Source organism: Fringilla coelebs, assembly GCF_963513975.1.
Source record: "Fringilla coelebs genome assembly, chromosome: 3".
Classification (NCBI taxonomy): Eukaryota; Metazoa; Chordata; class Aves; order Passeriformes; family Fringillidae; genus Fringilla; species Fringilla coelebs.
The window spans coordinates 113557638-113569773 of NC_140030.1; the positions used below are offsets into that span (position 1 = coordinate 113557638).

At 40.9% G+C, this 12136-nt stretch overlaps 1 protein-coding gene across 7 annotated transcripts in view; it reads left to right on the plus strand.

The window, feature by feature from the left end:
• The window catches only part of PLCB4 (phospholipase C beta 4), a 175399-nt gene that overhangs the window by 14656 nt on the left and 148607 nt on the right, over nt 1–12136 (plus strand). For 6 of the 7 annotated variants that reach the window (XR_014616088.1, XM_084203734.1, XM_084203733.1 and 3 more), the window contains exon 2: nt 4794–4853. The gene's annotated coding sequence lies outside the window, so the exon portion shown is untranslated. Of the gene's footprint in view, nt 1–4687; nt 4854–12136 lie in introns of those variants that run through there. The other variant, XM_084203735.1, reaches the window with a different exon arrangement.

The window sequence follows — 12136 nt, forward strand, 5'->3', positions numbered from 1 at the left end:
AAAGTGCTGGCTTGCTGGCCTGAAAGGAGTATCCTCCTCTTCCTATCTTGTCACCTGCTGCATATTCCCCAGGGCCTGCATTAGCTGCTCACTTTCATGTTGGAGTCCAGGCCTTTTCCTTCCTTTCTGTTCCTTTTGAATAGGGTGAGACACCCTTAAACTTTACTCTTGGTTGGAGTGCAGGTTTTTATGATAGTAATTAATTTCATTGGCCCAAGCTGAGTAAAAGCATTTACCCATAACTGACCTGGATTCTTTGTAATGCTGTAAATGAAGTCTTGGATTGTTAATGCTTTCATCAGCAATGAGTAATTTCATAGATTGAAAACCTTTTAAACTGCAGCATGATGATTTTGGATCCAGAGAATTACTAGAAGTGACTGAAAATTGAGAATTCCCCCAGAAAAAAAAAAGGAAAAAAGAAAAAAAAATTTTCCTAAGCCATAAGTTAAATTCCCTTCAGGAGCTGTAGGATAGTATATAATTACATCCAAGACACACTGAAATTCTCTGAGTCAAATTGCAGATTGTGTGTCTTGGTGCTATTGCATTTGCATACTGATAAGAGTTTGTAATAACTGTTCTATATTGCACGAATGCTGCTCTTGTTTATTGCTTGGCTTAAATTATGTGGGGTTTATCATATAAATATAACTCATGCTCTGTAGAAAAAGGTCTAAAAGATTCTATTATCTACACATCATTTTGGAGGCTGTACTATATTATCAATTGATAGCTTTTCATGAAATGGAATCTCTGGGCTCCAAGTACTTGACACCTCTGTGAAAACATCTGCCTGTTTCAGGAGGGCAGTGCCCCGAGCCTTGCTCAGCAAACATCAAGGAGTGATTGTACCTTTCCATTGAGTGATATGCACATTGATCCCGAGTCAGGAGCTCTCTTGACTCAGGATCTCAGGCTGGAAGCAGATTTAGGGCTCATGGGGTGGTAGGAGGCTGTGTGCTCTTTGGTTAATAAGTTTCTGCCTTGGTGAAGCTGAATGCAACAGCCCTTGGTAGAATTCTGTGGTTTCTGAAAGAGATTTCCATCGTGGTATTCCTCTGACCATTAATTGTGTTTAATTGTGTGGTTACCTGCTTCTTTTGTCTGTTTTGGGAGTCATACTGTCAAGTTTGTGTTTCCTGGGGATCAACAGCCATCTGTGCCTGTAGTCCCTGCCATCCAGGTCAGAATCAGTGCAGGAAAGGTGCAGAGCTGTCTGGTAGCTGAAGATGCTGCTGATCCTGTGGGCGAGCACACGAAATGTTCCAGAAAGATATGCCAGAGGCTCAAATTATGTAATGCCTCGAGCAGGAAGCCACCGAATTATGTGTGGAGCATGTCAGCAGCAACAGCCTGATGTCCCTGGCAAGGCTCCACGCCAGGAAGGAGCTGGGCTTTCTCAGCAGCCTCGCAGGAGAGAGAGCTGCGAGCCCTTGGAGCAGCCTGGCCCGAGGAGACAGGGAGCTGACACCACATCCCTCCCTGGGCTTTCCTTCCCCAGGTGTGAGAATGGCAGGGAATTCTTCACCTTCTCCTCCTGCCTTCTGTGTTTGCCTCTTCTTTTGTTTTTTCTTTTTTGTTCTCCTTACTCCTAGATCCTGAAAAAAAAATACCAAGAAGGAAAGGACCTTTTCAGAGCTATGCATCCAGATTAGGGATATACAGGCAATTCATGTCTGGAAAATGGTAACAGTTGTGTGTCTAAAATTAACTAATGAGCTATGGTCGAAGCTCCTTTTCAGCACAAAATGAGAGGTTTGGTAGGTAATGATCATTTCAGTATATTGACAGACTAAAATTGTCATGTTTAAATTAAGTCTCTAATGGTCTTTTCTAAATTGGGTACTTGTACTTTGCTTTTAATTAGAATGAGGCAAAAGGTCCTTATTGGAATTCTAAAGTTATACTCTGGGTAACTCAAGGAGGTGATTATCTGTAACCAAGTGTCCATCAATGGGACAGTCTTGCAGAAGCGTGTACTTGTCAGGTCATTTTCTCTGAGCATTTCAGAGTGACAGATGAAAAAGAACCTTGAATGATGGATCCCTCTGGATGAAAACTTGTTTTCTGCTTGAAGCTAAAAAGAAAGGAAAAAGAATCTGTTGGCAAGCCCAGAGTCTTGACGAAGGCTGCCCATCCTTTTGAAGGGTCACTATGATTCAACTGGGTCTTTTGCAAAAACAAGTCTTTTCCTTGTAGCTTATAAGGGGGTTAGGTGGAGAAGAGAGAGGAGACCCATGGGGTGTATTTAAGGTGGCAGGAAAGGCCAGGTGACAAGTGAAGAAACACATTGTGCCTGACTGAACAGTGGTGAAGAAATGTGTGTTGTGGCCAGAATGAGCACTGGCCACATCAGAATTTGATTCCTCTGCACCTGCCCTGGTGTTCAGGTGCAGATGAAATCCTGTGGTATCTAGTTAGGTGTTCAGGAAGTGAGGAACATCAAGTTAAAGGTTCTTTGCAAAAAAAAAAAGCAGGCATCAAGGTACTTAACGCTTATTCATATAATTTTTTTTTTCTTTTTCTTCAGAACATGAGAAAAAAGAAAATGGTGGGATTTTTGTATTTAGCCTTCTCAGCTCTGCAATGAAAGGCAGACCTGAGGCTGCAGCCACTGTCCATTCCTCCGTCAGTTGTCCTGTTACTCTGAATTACAAGCTGCTCAGTGTTTCTGGGAGTGAGACTGCACTCTGGCTCTGAGTGTTTCCCTCAAAGAATTTACAGTCTTGCTGAAAGGGCCACTGGAGATTTTGGACACAAACAAGCTTCTGAAGAAATACTTAACTGGTGGAAAGACAGAGAGAGAGATTTCTGGTATTTGCATAGCTAAAAAGAAACTGATTTTCTTGATTAAATTTATGAGATTGTACTCATGTGTTTACATGGAACATGAGAAATTTCAGGGCCCAGTGGCAGTTCTGCCCAGAAAGCTGTGGAGGATTAAAACCAGCGGGAAGCAGGTTGTGTTTCTGGTATGTGCATTAGGGCTGGTGGGATGCTCCTGCTTCCAGTGGAGCTGGGCTGGATCCCACACTGATGTAACCCTGCTGAAATCTGACTGCAGTCTGCAGGGGAACAAAAAGGGCTGAGGTGTATCTCTTGCTGCAGACTAACAGAGCAGTTTGTATGCTTGAAAATAATCTTGTCATGTCTTTGTTTTCCCAGCACAGGCCTGTTTTGGACAGGGAGTTTATTTTAGCGTGAAGCTGGCTCTAGTTGACCAGAAGTCAGTGTAAGGATGCTTTTGTGTGAAGCTGCGAAGTCCTGGAGACCCAGAGGTATCTTGTCATGTAATTATGAGCTGCCGAGGTCAGTCTGAAAGTGCACCAGCAAAATGAAAGAGTTTGAGGCGTTAAAAAAATAATTAAGAAAAGAATTGAAATCCCTGTGTAGTCTCTTACTAGAAGAGAATGCTGTCAATATTTAATGAGAACAAAGTACGTAGCCATCTCCTCTCATCATTGCTATTTATGACTTGAAGCAACTTCTGTTTTAATGGACGTTTTTGGCAACTTTGGGAGGATTCAACAGAGGAGGAAGCTATTTTCTTTAACTGCCCTCATTGCTGTAATTGTGACTGCTGTGGTTCTCAGTCCCTCTGGTCTCATACTCGGGGTGTTTTATGTACCATGAGTTCTCAAAGCACATGCTAGAGCCACAACATGCTCTGGCTTCCCTTGGCTGAGACCCTTGTTTTCTGCAATCTGTTTCTAATATTGAGATTTTTTTCTTCTTCTCATAAAACTTAAACCTCATAAAAATGAAGAGTATCAGGTCAAATTTAATTCTGTGTATGCACCTATTGGATATTGAGATGTTCTCAACTTCAGGCTTCAATTTATTTTTTCTATAAAAGAAGAAAGGTGTAGCTTGATAGAAGAGAGAAAAATACAGCTTCTGATCTAATGTGTAGGAGCTCTTGATAGAAATTCATTTGAAAAAGCAGCAGTCAATTTCACGTTATTTTCAATAATGCTGAAGACACTTGTTCTCTTTTAATAAAGTACTGTCTCAAATAAAACATGGATTTCTTATGTGAATTTGGATTTGATTTCATTTTTGAGCACTCTTTGGTCATTTTCATTCCTGTTTGTGTAAACCTGCTGCTTTGCTTGCTGAAGGGCTGCTGTGCTCATGTGCAATTTAGAGTCTCACACTTGAGTCTTACAGATGGAAATCAGTTGGGTTTGTGCATTTGAAAAAAAGAGGGGTGAAAAGGAACAGCACCAAAGCAGCCCTGCCCACTTGTACTGCTCAGAGGTACAGGAGTGTTGGGTGCCCCTGTGCTGCCCCTTCCCCTCCAAAAATGAGGAAAACAGAAGAAGTGGATGCTTTCATCCTTCCAGAGTGTTGGCAAAAGCAATGCAGGAAATACATTCTAGCACTAATAACAGTGGCATAATTTACTTATTACCCAAAGCTGGATTGTATGTCTCAAAATCAAATATTTTATTTCCCTGCTCCTGACACACACCGCTCCATCCTTGGTCTCCATTGTGCTGCTTTCTAGTTTTAAATGCTTGGAAGAATGGGTGCCATGTGTTCCTGTCACCTGCAGCTATGATGCTTCTGCTTAAATAACAAGAATTTCAAAATAAAATGAACTTCAAACGAAAACTCACTGAGCACTCAGTATTTGTTTGCTACAGTGTAAATATTCTGATCCATAAGGAGAAATTATTTCTGGGGGAAAAAGAAGGTCTTGAAGTAGTTTACTGGGATTTTATTAGGTAATTAAATATGAATAGGCACAATTAAGGCTTTTCTTTTTCTTTTTTTTTTCTTTTAAGGGAAAGGAAGACATTTTCTACAATGTGAATTTCTACGGAACAATTTCTGATTTTCAAAAGGTATGCATTTTCTGTTCTTTAATATTTTAATTCTGTTTTTTACTAGATTATCTACTTCCTGTTTAAAATACAGTTTACCATTGCAATGCTGCATTGTCTATGTCAGTAGAATGAAAAATGTGTTCTGAAAAAGCAGTGATTGGGGTTCATGAGAGGAGAGAAGTTATTAGAAATTTAGATCATAACTGCAAATTCAGAGGATGCTGTGCTCCTGAAACCAGATATCCTGACATTAAGGAAGTGTGCATGTATGAGGTTGATCAGACACAGGGAGAGGAGGGTATTCACAGTTCTCAGAGGCCCTATCATTTTGGAGTCTAACATTCTGGAAAGTTTGGATGAGTAGAAATTGTTCTTTGATGTGTTCCCCCTCAGGCCAAATAAACTCCAGTGATAACAGTTCCTAAACAGCTGCAAAGTCAATTTAAGTTCTGGAGTCTCTGTGTTCCAGCAGATTCTTCTCACCTTATGTTTGTGGAGAACAAGGGGTTTACTTTCTTTTGTTACTCAGGGATGGGTCACTGGCATACCAATTTATGTTCTCTTCCTAGTCTGAGTAGAGTTTTATCCATCCCATTGGCATAGAGGATTCTTACCCTATTGGCTTCTGCTGTCTGAAAACCACTTTTCCTCCAGAAGTACCAAGGTGGCACAAAATTCTAATTGCTTTAGTAATCCAGGCCTTGAGCAGGCTCAAAAAGTTGTTGTGGCAAATGTTAGTTTCTGGCTAATCCTGACTGAGACCTCAGGCTTAGCTTAGATGAGTTCTTTGATTCCTGTTGTACTGCACAGGTGTAGAGCAGGGCACAGACTTCATGCATTAAAGTTTTGAAGTGATAATGATTAGATGGTGCATTTGCTTTAAATTGTTCTTCTAAAACCACACCTAAATTCACAGGAGAATTCTCCAGCGTGTTCTGAAATGAAATCATGTGAGAAATCTCAGATGAGGATTTCAGGTGCTGGTGGTTCTGCTCTAAAGGGATCTTTAGTAGGAAAATTTCATTGCAGAATAAGTCATTGACACCAAAGGATGTGGTTGTGGTGTTTATCTAGAAGTGTAGAATTAGAAGTAATGGTACAAAGGTTGTAGGCAGTGCTCTACCTGCCCTACCTTGGCATTAGTGATTAAAACAGACTTGTTTTCCTTGTTTTTCACTCCTGGATTGTTGGTTTATCCATGTAGTCTGTGCCACAAGCAGTTGGGAATCTGCTGCACTGTGACCTGGTGTTCTGTCACAGTCGGTTTGTTTATTTGTAACTGATAAAAATAATTCTTCTGTGGGCACAAGTACAGTTTAAAATAATTGAAAAAGAAAAAAATAAGCCTGCATTGGCCAGAAATATCTTTCTTGGAAAGTAGAAGCTTCTGTAAATATCTTTGTAGAGCAATGGTCTGAAAATACAGATAGGGCTGACTTCTTATCCAGGTGCAACAGTAGAAACCTTACTAGCAAGAGACTTAGAATGAATTCCCATTAATGACAGAACTGTTTGTTCATTAAAAGTGATAAAGGAATAGGAGATGAATGAGTTGACCCAGAGTGTCTGTTACATTTGATGCTTTCAAAATAAGAGTAAATATTACAGGGAAAAGCCCCTTTGGAGTTAGTGAAGGAAATTAGAGATGTTGCTTTTCATTTTCCACTGGATCCTCTTTTTAACCATTTCAACAAACATAAAGAAGGACATGCCATAGGCTTTACATAGCATCCTGGAAGTGAAAGACCTCAAAAACTTTGTGAAAAAAGGAACAGCAAATTTCAAAACTCCGGACTTTTTTCATCAAGTAAATATGAAGAGAACTTGGCTCCATAACAAAACAGAAGTAGCCCCAGGCAGTCACAATTTGTACAGCCAGTTTTAGGGTCTGTGAACAGCATGCTGCAGTTAATATTGGTTGCATTGAGGATGCCTGGGAGAGGTTTTCTGGGTAGAAGCCTGTTAAAATATCATATTGTTAAAGATTAAATGGGGCCATTCTGTGCTATGCTGTGTTTCATTACAGTGTGAGTGCAGGCAGTATTTCTTCAGGAGGCGAGGTCAGGCAGTGCATCCTTAAAGGTTTATTGTGTTTACATAGTGGTGGGTGGGAGGACAGGCCTGTGCAAATGGGAGATGGTGCCTTTATCATAACACATCATTTACCTGTAATCATGTTCCCCTTAGGAGAGCATTAGTCATGTTATTGAATAATCAGGAGCTGCAGGAACTTTGACCCCTCTCCTAGTCTGAAAGAGATTGAGCTGAAGAGAAAACTAGCCAAAGAAAATCCTTTAAATATAAAGTGCTTTCCAACACTGTGGAAAGGAGAGAGGGCTGAGTCCCTGTTCAAGTTTGTAGTGTGAAAGTGGGCATGATGTTCACTGGGCATTCCTGATTGGAATAATAATTAAAACAATGTACTGTTCCTCGCAGTTAGCTCATTGATTTTATTCATCAGCACTTCACAGTTGATTTTTATGGAGGTGAAATAAGATCCCTGTGGTATCTTTACAGAATTGCAGACGTTTTTGTGAAGGACAGAGTCTGAATATTTGGCATGTGCACTTTAGATTAATTACCTGTGCTCCTGTGGGTACTTGTGTGTCACTGTATCTCTGAGTTGGGGAGCTGAGAGCAGCATTCCTTGGCCAAACCTTGATGAAGTTCCTCTGTGTAATCTGCCTGCTGCTATCACAGAAACATTTTGCACTTGTTTTTCTTGTGGCAGGGTGGAACACTCACACCTACTGAGCATAATTTAGGATGAGTTTTAGTCCCAAACTATTTGCTGCCTGGTCATTATAAGGGGCATGGTAACTGGTCCCAAGTGGAAGTGACGCTTTATAGGGGAGAGAATAAAGGAAAGCTGCCCTTCTTCTTAGGGACCAAACCATTTGCTCAGATTGCTGTTGTCAAAATAAAGAGGTTTTCACTCCTAGCTTTAGGCTGTGTCTCCACTGGGTATCTTCTTACTGTTCCTGAAAACACAGCAATTAACATTTTGTGGGGGTATATTCTACTTGAGCTGAATTTTACCTCCATTTTAGCAATGAATCCCCCAACAGTTCTCTTAATTGGGTCCATTGAATCCTACAGCCTGATTCTTTTACCATGTTATCTCTCTCTTCTGGAAATTGAGTCCTTATAGGTCTAAAAACTTATCTGCTGTTCATAGGCAACATGCATAGCTCACTAAGGTGGGGTATACTCTGAGTTTCCCTTCAGATGGCCAATGTTTTCTTTATAATAAAGTTCTCTTATTCTTAGCACATTTCTAGGTCAGGAATGCTTAAAATATCTTTGGTCATTAAAACTTGGAGTCAACAGTATAAAACAAAAATAGAGAGGCAAAAGAAAAATAAATGAAGCTTACTGCATCCAGATGAAGTATTGTTTTCCAGATATTCTCTGCTGCTTGTGATCGTGTTGTTGTCTTTGTGCTTTCCTTTGGGAGACTGCTCTGTTTAATTATGGCAAAATCCAGCATTGTGCAGACATTTATGTGAGAGAGGTAAGCATAGAAGGAACAGAAAATGTATGTAGTGGCAAAGGTCTCAGCCTGAGAAAGATTGCTGGTTTGGAGAGGAGGGAGAGCTCTGGGAGCTAAAAGCAAGTGAAAACAAAAGCTTACTGATAATTTATGGCAGGTGTGACTGTCTCGGTTGTCAGGGTCTCTAGTTTCATGTACATTTAAACTGACACTTGTGATAAAGAAAATAGAGGCTGGGAGTGGAAATGGAGACGCCTTCCTTGTCCCTGGATGCTTTTTCATACCAAAGGGCTATGTGGGGAGTGAATCAGGGCCTGAGCTGGCCCAAAAGCAGACCTGACACATAACATTCTAAAAGGTCATTTCTGATCTGGAGGAGAGAAGGCTCCAGGGGGATCTTATTGCCACCTTTCAATATTTAAGAGGGTCTTAAAGATGAAGACAGACCTTTTATAGTAGGATCTTGTGACAGGACAAGGGGTAATGGCTTTGAATTGAAACTGGGTATATTTAGGGGAGATATAAGGGAGAAATTTTTTACAATGGGAATGGTGAAAAAACTGGAACAGGTTTCCCAGTTAGATTGTGGGTGCCCCATCCCTGGAAACATTCAAGGTTAGGCTGGGTTGGTCTCTGAGCAACCTGGTCTAGTTGAAGATGTCTCTGCTCATTGCAGGACTAGATGGCAAAGGATGGAATCCTTTCCAAGCTAAAGGATTCCATAATTCTGGGATTTTTTTTTTTTAAATCTGAGTCAGTTTTCATTTTTTCTGCCAGAACAAAAGTTAATGGTGAAAGAATGAGTGACTGGTGGACTTCTGGAGAGGATTCCAAAGTTTACCAGACTGCTGCCTCAAATTGGTCTGTGGTAGGTCTGTCTGAAACCTGAATCATCAGACATTCTAATGCACAAAAAGGGAGAAAACGAATCTTGGCTCCTGTAAATTTTAGTTGTTTATGATAAGAGTTGTCTTAGGCTGAGAAAGGTTGTTTTCTTTGTCTGTGTATTTCTTTAAGGGACTGCCTTGTAAAACTGTCCCGAAAGATTTATCTGCCATTCCCCCGGAAGGAAAGACTATTTGCTGTTTTTTGAAAAGATTATATAAAGAACTAAGTCATAGCATTGTTTTATTCAAAATTTCATCAATGCCTGAAGGTAAACCTTCTTTTAAAATGTGAAGTCCTGATCTTGAATCCAAAAGTGCAGAGTATGGGAAGAGCCGGTCAGAAGACAAGAGACACAAAGTGGCACTGTGTACTGTTTGGCCTCAATAAAACCTGAAGGAAGTGAGGTTCTTGCAAACCATTTTGTTCTGTGCAGGTTCAGCTCTCTAAGACATAGTGGGGCTCTTTTTGGCTTCCCCTCTGCCCCTTTTCTGTTTTCTGGTTGTGTCCTTAGTGCATTGTATTGGATCCAGGGGCGAACCAGAGCACAAGCATCTGCCGTAGTTATCCAGAGGAGTGTGTGAAACGGAGAGAGTGGAGGAAGGAAACTCTTCCCTTTTGTGTTGCTCAGCCTTCCCAAAGCTGGCATGACTCGGTGCCAGAGCTGGAGGGCAGAGACGTGAGTGACCTTCCCGTGTTCCCAAGGGAAACCACTGCAGACACATTCGTGGGATTTTTGCCACTGACTTCAACTGAGGCCAATTATGAGAGAAATGGAGACTGAAAGAATTAGCAGGATGATCTGAAAAGTATGGGGAGAGCTGTGAGATAAAGGCAGCAAGGTAGCAAAAGTGGGAAATGTCATCATAAAACTGTTAAATACAGGAAATACCTACGTGGTGGGAAAGAAAGAGAGAGGTCATGGACAGCTGAGTTCGGACAAAATGTTTTATTCATTTCTGACTCTCTTCTCCTGTTGAAACTATCTACCAAGACCCACTATTGATACAGCAAGATTACTGGCCTGTTGGATGCTCTCTTTTAAACTGATGTGTCTCCTCCTGTCGCATGAATAGTGCATTCATCTTTAACCCTTACTGTTCTCTGGCAAAGCCAAAAAGGAAAATTCCTAAATTATTGCCAAAATCTGCATTGTATTTTGAAAGGATTTTTCTTTTCTTCTGTTACTTTCAACCACTTTAAACTGTAAAATTATGGAAAATTTCAGAGGGATGTTTGCTCTAACTGCTTTTGTGGTCTGTGTAGGGGGATAGAATAAAGGAAAATAAAGATAGTGTAGAAAGTAATCTTACCCCTAAGGAGTTGCAGCTGGGCCAATTATCAAAGATTAGGAACAGGCCTGACTCTAACAGGCCACAGGTGTAAGCAATGAGAAGAGTGCTATAGAAGAGTGGGGGGGTTGGTTGAGAAGGGAACTGGTGTCAGGTGGTGACTGTGTGAAGGAGAAAGAGTCAGTGCTCTGAGGAGCTGCCCACGAGAACCACCAAGCAGGTATGAAACTTTTGTGATAAGGAGACAACAGTATGGAGCCCCTGCAATAAGATGACAACAATATGGAGGAGCAGTGTTTGGTTGAAAGTAAAAAAATAAATCTGTAAACAGATGCTAATCAAAGACAAAAGTTCCCAGTATTGTCTGGCTTTGCCAGAGCTTGCTGTTGTTTTATTGTTCATATCTAATATGTTGTAATTTTGCTCTTAAAAGGAGTATTGCAGTAGAGAACAGGGAGTGTGTGGGTGTGGGTTATGGAGTCTGCCCACTGCAGCTGCTTAACTAATCCCTTTTGATCACATGTGGTACTTGTAGAAACTTTAGGCTGAGAAGGTGGCAAGTGCTGTTCCACATCAGAACAATTTCTTGGAGGCAATGGAAATACCTGTGGCAAATTGAATTGACTTTCAAAACTTCATTTATAATTGTGGATATTATGATTTCCTCTTTCTCTGTGTACATATTTGGGATCTGCTAAGTGTAAATTTTCCATGCTCGACAGGTTGCCTAGGCCAGAAAAGTAGGAAATAACTCTCAAAAGAGCTGCTGCCAGATCTCTGAAGCACGTACCGAGCTCTTTGAGCTGAAACACAGTGTGTAAGAGGTGCTGTGCCAAGTTTTGAAAGGTACAGTATGTGGAGTGATGAGACTGCTGTCTAGTTATTTTCTGTACCCAAAGGGTAGAGACAGACAAACAGGGAACGTTGTTTGTTGCTGAACGACACACAGGCCACTTTTCAGTGGTTTGTGTTTTAGCTGTTGTTTCTTCCTCTCAGAACTAATGAGACTTGGTGAACATTGGTATGAAAAGTAGCAAGCACATCTACTTCGGTTTCATAGCTGCACTTTCTGCTCTGTGATCAGTACCAGACCGAGAACTTGGATCAGAAACATGATCTTCTGCAGTTAGCAAATGGGAGGACATCTCTGGAGCTACTGTAGATACTGCAGGTATTTCTTGTGCTGATGTATGAGCTGCTTTTTCACGATCTGAAGCACCCCTTTCTTGGGCATTTGTATGTTTTTGTACGCTTGGAAGACTTTGACCATTTGTGCTTGGTTTGCAGTGGGGTGTTTTTGTAAATGACCTCACTCGCTCATTATATCAGATGGTCACACGTGTGTGTCCAGCTCCTGGTTGTGAATATTTGGCCACACAAGTCTATTTACAAGTCTTTTGGTCTGTCTGCCTGAAAAGCAGTAGGATTCCTTTTCTCTCTGCAGGCCTTTATGGTCTGCTTTTGTGTCAAGGATGTAGTAAGCAGCTAGCTAGATATTCTGAAAAATCAAAAAAATAAACTTCTGTGGTTTAAATTTTTTTTTGGCCCTTTTCTACAAGTCTTAATGGAACAATTTGCTGCCTGGATTCTATAGAATCTTTTTTCTTGTTGTGTTTAAACACAGTTGGTGA